This window comes from Lynx rufus, unplaced genomic scaffold (assembly GCF_022079265.1).
Source record: "Lynx rufus isolate CCGP_SWC_20201006 ecotype Redwood Valley unplaced genomic scaffold, mLynRuf1.p SCAF_15, whole genome shotgun sequence".
Taxonomy (NCBI): domain Eukaryota; kingdom Metazoa; phylum Chordata; class Mammalia; order Carnivora; family Felidae; genus Lynx; species Lynx rufus.
In genome coordinates this window covers 16,026,233-16,035,286 of record NW_025814829.1, presented here as the reverse complement: position 1 = coordinate 16,035,286, position 9,054 = coordinate 16,026,233, and the positions used below count along the sequence as shown (strand labels likewise).

Here is a 9,054-nt window from a genome sequence, read left to right as displayed (position 1 = left end):
TTGAGAAATAGAGAGAAAGCGAGCCAGGGAGGGGCAGAGAGAGAGGGAGAGAGAGAATCCCAAGCAGGCTCCACACTGTCAGTGCAGAGCCCAACACAGGGTTTAATCCCACAAACCGTGAGATCAGACATCAAGAGCCAGACATAAATGGACTGAGCCACCCAGGCAGGTGCCTTTTTTAAACTATTTTTATATTTTTATTTTGAGAGATAGAGAAATGTAATATTTGACCAATGAGTAAATACTCAGAAAATTATTGGTGATAGAGAGTCCTATGCCTTCTCTTTCCTGATTATTGGTATCATTCATTTTGTATCACTCTGTAACAAAATTCCTGAATTTCTCCCCTAAAAAGACTGTAAAGAAAAGTAGCAAAACAAACTGTGAGGACAAAGTCAAAGTGTTGCTAGTGTAAGTATTAAAAAAAAACAAAAAACAGATACAGGATCAAACTTGAATTGTTCTTAGTCCAACTGGCGTGAAAACCTTTCAAAATATAATGTATTTGCAGAAAGCATGAATTAAAAATGAATACTCTATTTGTACTTCAAAAGACATTTTGTCCTTTATCTTCATTTCACCAGGTGAAGCCAATGCTGGACTTGGATTTCGTCTTATCCCGTGTAGCCTGATGAATAAAAAGCAATTACATGTTCCATGGACAAGAATTCTTTACACTGAAAGGATTATATTTATTAATTTTCTTTACTGAAGGTGTAATTGCACATTTCTAGGTTTCAGAAAAGTCTGAGAATAGTGTTTCCAAAAACCCCTAGGCCTGAAGTCCAACTAAATGCTCATTAGTCCTCTCCCTTTTAATTTGTTATTTCTACTCCCAAACCTTATCAGTGTCTGTGGGCCAGTCTTCCAGATGCCAGGCCTTTCTTTTCCCAGAATCCACACTAGGAAAAATGCAGCAGAATAAAAAAGCAGTTGAAGGGGAGCCTGGGTGGCTTAGTCGGTTGAGCACCTGACTCTTGATTTCGGCTCAAGTCATGATCCCAGCGTTACAGGACCGGGCCCTGTGTTGGGCTCTGCGCTGAGAGGAGATCCTGCTTAAGAGTCTCTCTCTCTCTCCCCCTCTGCCCTTCTCCCACCCCCCTCTCTCTAAATACCTACGTACATACATACATGCATGCATATGTACATAAATATTTTGTTTTAAAAAAGCAGTTGAAGCTTCAGAGCCCAGGAACGGCTGATGAGATTTCCCTTGTGTTGGCATCCCCCAGGGTTCTGTTCTGAGACTTTGATTCTTCTCTTTCACGCAGCTTTTTCTGCGGTGTCTCAGGTTCCATCCTGACCTCTCATCACACTCCACCCTGCTGGTTCTTAAACTTTTCAGGGTAACATATCATAAAACTTCAGAATCACTATCCCCAGAAAAATGCATACGAAAGTTATTTTTTTTTAGAGAGAGAGACAGACAAACCCTTATCTATATTTGGTGAGTCAAAACACCACATTCTCTGATAACTACACTTTAGTTTGGGGATTTTCGATGAAATCTGGCCTCAGACGTCACATAGACTATGTGGCTCTAGCAGAAAGCACAGCTGGTTAAATCGGTGATGTGAAGTTTTGCTTTCATCAAGGAAAGCGATTTCTCTCCATTAAAACAGCTGAAAGTTAACTATGAAATCATCAGTACATTAAGTAGGACACACTGAAGAACAAAGCAACTACTGGTATATGTGTCTTCTAATACACGGACAGCAAGGCAAAATGGAAAACATGGCAATCAAAAGTTCGTTTTTGGTTCCATCACTGTGCTAACCCAGATAATTTTTACAGATCTCTGATCCTAAACGTCCTCACCTGTAAAATGGACACAAGACTCTCTACTTCCTAAGGTTATGGTGAGGGTTAACGTAAATATATAGTGCCTGCACATAAGAAGCACTTGATATAGGGTAGCTTCTCATAAATATGATTCTCAGAATCTTCACTAGCTCCTTTAAAACATGTGCCTAATCTCAGAAAACAGATTAATCTAATAAAACACAGAAGTTTAACCTGGGCACGAACACTGTAAATATTTTGATACCCACATCCTCCTCCCTCCCTTCCATGCCCATTTTTTTGGTATGTCCACTATACCCTATAAACATTTCCATCGTGATAGCACTTCACTGGTATTGTACTTTTTTTTTTTTTTTTTTTTTTTTTTTTTTTTTTTTTTTTTTGTAGCACATCTTTCTCCTCTCTCCATACTGTCCATTTTCTAAAGCCAGGAGCTTAACACTTTTTCTCTGGAGAAACCCCCACACCTAACACAATTCCTGACATACACTGAGTAGTCAATAAATGATTGAGGAATAAGTTAATGAATAAACACCAAACCCTTCAGAAACTTCCTTTACTGATGATCATTAACTCCCTATTGCTCTGTCTTTGGTAGAAAATCATTACCGGGGTGCCTGGGTGGCTCGGTCAGTTAAGCAGCCAACTTCGGCTCAGGTCATCATATCACAGTTCATGAGTTAGAGCTCTGTGTGGGGCTCTGTGCTAACAGCTCAGAGCCTGGAGCCTGCTTCAGATTCTGTGTCTCCCTCTCTCTCTCTGCCTCTGCCCTGTTCACACTCTGTCTCTCTCTCTCTCTCTCAAAAATAAATAAACGTTAAAAATTTTTCAAAAAAAAGTCATTACCAAATTCTTGGCTTTTCTCCTGCGATACCCTCTTTGCAAAGTCTCTACCTTCTTCACCTACAGTCCCTGCCCCTTTTCCCACCCCCACCCTACCCCCTACACATACAGGCCTCCCCCCTTCTTTAATTGAGGTACAACTGACATAAAACATTAGTTTTGGGTGTAAAACATAATGATTCAATATTTGTATATATTGTAAAATGATCATCACAACAAATCTAGCTAACATCTCTCACCATACATAGTTACAGAGTTCTTATTTATTTATTTTTTTTTTAATTTGAGAGAGAGAGAGAAAGAGCACAAGTGGGGGAGGGGGGAAGAGGAAGAAAGAGAGAGAATTTTAAGCAGCCCCCATGCTCAGCACAGAACCCAGTATGGGGCTCAATCCCACAGTCCTCAGGTCATGACCTGTGCCAAAATCAGGAACCAGACACTAAACCCACTGAGCCACCCAGCTGCTCCCAGAATTTTTTCTTGTAATGAGAACTTTTAAGATTTCTTCTCTCATCAACTTTCAAATATGCAATACAGTATTAACTATAGTTGCCATGCTGTATATTATATCCTGATGAATTATTTTAGTTTTTTATTTGTTTTTAAGTAATCTCTACACCCATTATGGGGCTTGCACTCATGACCCCAAGATCAAAAATCACATGGTCTTCTGACTGAGCCAGTTTATAACTGTTTACAAACTGTCTAAGTTTGTAACTTTAGACTCCCTTTACTCATTTCACAACCACACCCCTGACCCCTGGTAACCACCAATCTGTTCTTTGTATCTCTAAGCTTAGTGTTTCTTTGGTTTGGTTTGGTATGGTTTAAATTGCACATATAAATGAGATCATGTGGTATTTGTCTCTCTCTGTCTGACTTCTTTCACTTAGCACTATACCCTCTAGATCCATCCATGTTTTTGCAAATGGTGATATTTCATTTCTTTAGGGCTGAATAATATTCCGTTATAAACATATACCGTATTTTCTTTACCATGTATGGACAGTTAGATTGTTTCCATATCTTAGCTGTTGTAAATAATGCTGCAGTGAACATGGGGGTGTAGATACCTTTTCAAGGGAATATTTTGTTTTCTTCAAATAAATACATACCCAGAAGTATAACTATTGACTCACAGGGCAGTTCTAGTTTTAGGAGTTTTTTCAAATATAAATATAATTTCTATTTATTTTTGCTGTAGGTCTTGGCTATGGCATCAAAGGTGGCCTTGGTGGGGTCACACAGGACAGTAGTATAGCCCCTGGCCAGGGTATAGCACACTGGTCTCGATGATGACAGTGCCTCTCGGTGGTGGGGTGCAGGGTGCCAGCACAGAGCCACAGTGGCAGGTCTCCTTGCAAGGGATGGTATGGGGTTTGCTGATCTTGTTCTCCCAGTAGCCTTGCTATACAGGATGATGAAGAGTTGGCATTATGGGTGGAAGAGCTACCTCCTGGGAGCACCTAACACCCAGACCGACATGTCCATTGTAATCCCTGTTGGTGACAAATGCCTTTATCCTGGTCCACTGGCCAACACAGGTCTGCTTTTACAACGGGCATAATCTTCAAAACCTTATCCTACAAGGATGCCCCAGGAAAAAGTCAATGATCTCAAATTCCTTGATGTGCAGGGAGAAGAGACAAATCTCCTCCACAGACTTGATCTTCATGTCTTAACCAGGCAGCCCAGTCTGGTGAGGGGGATGCACTCCTTGTCCTCAGCCTGGACTCTAAGAGCTCTGTGACCTCAGCCCTAGTTCCAGATGCTACCACGGAAGCCTCTAGAAGCCAGCACAGCCTCCCACCAGGACCTCCCTAGAGACTCTGGGACCTCCAGCAGCACCAAGAATCATCCACTATTTGGTGTTTCTCAGTTTTCCTTCTCTCTCTCTCTATCCTTGCCTGCCTAAAGACTCTTAATTGTTCAATTGTAACAGAGGAGGTGAAGTTGTCTTGCTTGCGTATATCATTCAGCACACTTTAGTCAGAAATAAAGCTGATAGAAGAAAACCTTTACATAAGGTTCTTTTTACCTAATTTGCTCACCATGGGCAAATGTAAGAGACATATGAAATCCACCCAGTTCACTTCGTCTTTCATTAAATAAAACTGAGATGTGGGCCATTTCAGTGCTCTGTTCTTATTCTCTTTCTCTCTCCCCCCACTGCTGTCCCCCACCCCATTTGCCTATTCCACGGATCCTGAAATAGGTTTAATTACTTATTTAATAGCTTGCATGGTATTTGTGCTTAAAAACTCACAAGGGAAAAAAGAAGTGACTACAAACATTTAACATTAAGAATACAAAATGTAGGGGCACCTGGGTGGCGCAGTCGGTTAAGCGTCCGACTTCAGCCAGGTCACGATCTCGCGGTCCGTGGGTTCGAGCCCCGCATCAGGCTCTGGGCTGATGGCTCGGAGCCTGGAGCCTGTTTCCGATTCTGTGTCTCCCTCTCTCTCTGCCCCTCCCCCGTTCATGCTCTGTCTCTCTCTGTCCCAAAAATAAATAAACGTTGAAAAAAAAAATTTTTTTTAAAAAAAAGAATACAAAACGTAAACAGAGGAAACCAGAATTTTGCCTCATGAGTGGTATTAGTTGCTCCTGAGGCATCAGAAGAAATAATGGTCTTGTAGAGGTTCCTCACTCATTGCTGGAAACACCTGCACACCCCCAGGGAAGACCACCTCTCAATGTGCACCATTGAAGGCTATTTTCAGTCTAAGTTTTTTTTTTAATTTCTGTGCTTTAATCTACCTATTTTCAAGCTGAATCTAATAAACTGTTGGTAGTAGAAATAAGAGACCGTCATTAATTCAATCTTAATTCCCCTGAGATATAAAAAAAAATAAGCCAGGATCAGATGGAATTTAGTTCTTACTTTTTATAATCATAAGAAACAAATTAGCCACTCCTGAGATAGTTTTAGATCAAATTTAGAGCATCAGAAATCGTTTATATTTCCAAGCATTTTGCTTAGTTAATTTTCTGGGCAAAATTTCAGGATTTTGTAGCATATTTAAAACTCCCATGACACTAATTTCATTTTCTTTTAGTTACTTAATAGACTTAAAAAAAATTTTTTTTGATGCCAATTCTTACTTGGCAGAATCTATATATCATTCCCAGCCAATTCTTCATTTTTCACAAATTCTTGGGATTAGAGTAAAATTGCCAGATTTAGCAAATAAAAATGCAGAATTCCAAGTTAAATTAGAATTTCATATAAATAACAAATAATTTTTTAGTATAAGGATGTTCCAGGCAATATTTGTGTCATACTTATACTAAGAAATCATTCAGGTGACTTGAAACAACAGAAATCTTTTGTCTTCTGGAAGCCAGAGCTCTGAATCAGGTTGACAGCATGGCCACAATCACCCCAAAGGCTCTGGAAGAGAAACCTTCCTTGCTTCTTCCAGGTTCTGGTGGCTCAGGCATCCTTTGGCATATAGCTGCATAACTCCAATCTCTGCCTCTCTTTTCCCATCATGTTGTCTAGTTTTTCAAATCTCCTTCTACATTTACCAGACATTAGTCATTGGATTTAGGGCCCACTCAGCTAATCTAAGATGATCTCATCTCAAGAACCTTAACCACATCTGCAAAGACCCATTTTCAAGTAACTGAGCATTCACAGGATCCAGGCATTAAGACATGAACATAACTTCTGGAGGTCTACCATTCAACCTGCTACAGAGGAAAATGGCTAAGACTCCAAATACCATCTGAGGTTGATAAATTGATGGCTCAGGTATAACATGCAGTACACCCAAGTCAGAAATGAAACTAATAGAGGTAAATTTGTATAAGGTTCTTTGTACCTGATTTTCCCACCATGGGCAGGCATAATCTTCAAAACCTCATCCTATCTTTAAGAAGCATATGAAATTCACCAAATCATTTAGTCATTCATTCGACAGACATTTGTTAAGCTCTATTTATGTTCCAGTGTCAAGAATCAGAGGTAAATCAGACTTTCCTCTTAAGGATCACTTTCTAATCAAGAGACAATTGATTAATCTATAGGTAAACAAATAGGCTTGTTATATTATTTAATAAGTGCTATGAAGGGAATAAACAAGGTGGCTGATAAGGAGTAACTGGAAACAAGACATCTGCTTAAAGCAGTCAGGAAAGGTCCTCAGAAGAGATGACATTTGTGCTGAATGTCAAGAGATGAGGGTAAGCCAGCCACACAGAGATCCTTGCAAAAAAATTTCTTAGACAAGGAATAGTGGGTTTAAAGGTCTGAGGCTGGGAATGTGCTCTAGAAAAAGGTAGAAGCCAGAGTGGCCAGAACATGCTGACCAGGCAAAAGCATAGTACAAGAATGGGGCTGGATAGACTAGAGCCTGGACGTTGCTGGGTCATATGGGTCATGATGGAGAGTTTATACTTTACTCTCTAGAAATGAGTAGACACCAAAGGGATTAAAAAGAAGAGTGATGAGCTTTGGTTTATATATTTAAAATTCAGTGACTACTCTGTGAGAAATGACTTAATGAGGCAAGAGTGGAAGCAAGCAAACCAGTTAGGTTATCACAGTAGGCCAGGCAAGGGATGTAGAGTATTGTTAGGAATATGGAAAATAATGGAAATCATTTGGAAGTCAAACTATCAGACTCACTTACAGATTACATGCCGGTGGTGGCAGACAGAAGAGGAAAGGAAGACACCACCAATTATAGGGCATAAACTTTCCCAGCTAGAAAGTACGTCACCCAGCCTTTCTTGCAGTTAAGTGTGACCTTGTAAATTCTAGACAGGAGATGTGAATGGTAGCAGTATGAGCAATCTCTGGGTCACATCCACAAAAAGAGAGGCTCACCTTTCATTTCCCCTTTCACGCTCCTCGGTGGCTGGGAAATGGGACACTTAAAGGAGCTGCCCTAAATCTACTGAAAAAAAGTCACTACCATCCAGCATATTTGGTTGGATAGTCTCACTGATCAGGTCATGCTACCTTCCCTGGACTACCTGCATACTTTACTCTCTGTTACCTGAGAGAGAAGTAAGATCCTACCTCACTTAACCCCCACACTTTAGTTTTGGTTGCAGTACACCTGTTTATACCCTAATGCCCTCAGAAATGCTGCAAGAATTCCAAATTCTCTTTATTTCTAATCTGAATGTTCTCTGCGCATGTGCTCTCTTTCTTGATTCCTGCCAAGACCTGGGTTCTGTTCTCTTGGATAACGTGGGCCGGAGCATCGGGGATCATTTGAAGCTATGTTAATGGAAAGAATTCCTTCTTCCACAGATTCTAAAGTGAAAAGGATTTCCTGTTGCACAGTGTCATGACAGGTCTTGTACAATACATTAAGTGTCACCTCAGGTGCAGAAAATTATGATTGTTAACTGTTCAAATATTTAATACTAAGTATCATGTTGATTACACAGGGGCTTAACATTCAAGTTAATTGTTAATTAGGGGTAGATATTTAACATCTGCCTAGGAATTCTATTAGGAGACTGAATCTCTGAACTTACAACATTAACTATAAAAAATTAAATTAACATTTAGTGAAATGATATTATATAAAGTGTATTATTTTCCGGGGCACCTGGATGGCTCAGTCGGTTGAGTGTCCGACTTCAGCTCAGGTCATGATCTCACAGTTCAGGAGTTCGAGCCCCGCAACGGGCTCTGTGCTGACAGCTCAGATCCTGGAGCCTGCTTCAGATTCTGTGTCTCCCTCTCTCTCTGCCCCATCCCCACTCATGCTCTCTCTCTGTCTTAAAAAAAATAAATAAAACATTAAAAAAAATTTTAAGTGTATTATTTTCCACTTGTATATTGCACTTACTTTTCCAGTATTTCTGGCTTACAGTCTAACATGAAATGAATCCTTTTGGTTAACTTTAGCTGTATTCAGAGTATATACAATTTATAGTTACTCTTCCATGTCTAGGATTTTATTTTATTGAAAGTTAATTAAACACATACACACACAAATCTACTCCATCACTGCTGTTAGCAGGAAGAACCATAAGAATTATTCTTCCGAAAACAAGGGAAATCACAAAACTTAAAGTACATTCAGGGGCTTTTTAAATCTGTGTTTTGGTTTTGGTTTACATTAGATTAAACTATATATAATTATCTCTCAAATATTTGTAATTGCTAAATATAATAAAATTAATAAACATAATTAAGATGTTTTAACCTCATTATGCCATTGTCATACTAAAAATGAACCCTTAAGCATCTTTTTCAAGTAAAATGTTCCTTGAAGGAAAATATCGTGTTTAATTAATATTTGTTACAAATATTTAAACTTCACAGTTGAAAGGGGCTCCTGTATATTTCATCAAATTTTTACAATAATCCTAACCATTATCATTCATCTTTGGTAAAATGAAAACTTAATGAGATTACATGAATTGCCCAAGTTCACTCAT

General features: G+C 39.3%; 1 pseudogene; it reads right to left on the bottom strand.

The window, feature by feature from the left end:
- Positions 1-3,583: 3,583 nt before the first annotated feature.
- LOC124510386 (40S ribosomal protein S2-like) lies at positions 3,584-4,336 on the bottom strand (annotated as a pseudogene).
- Positions 4,337-9,054: the final 4,718 nt, after the last annotated feature.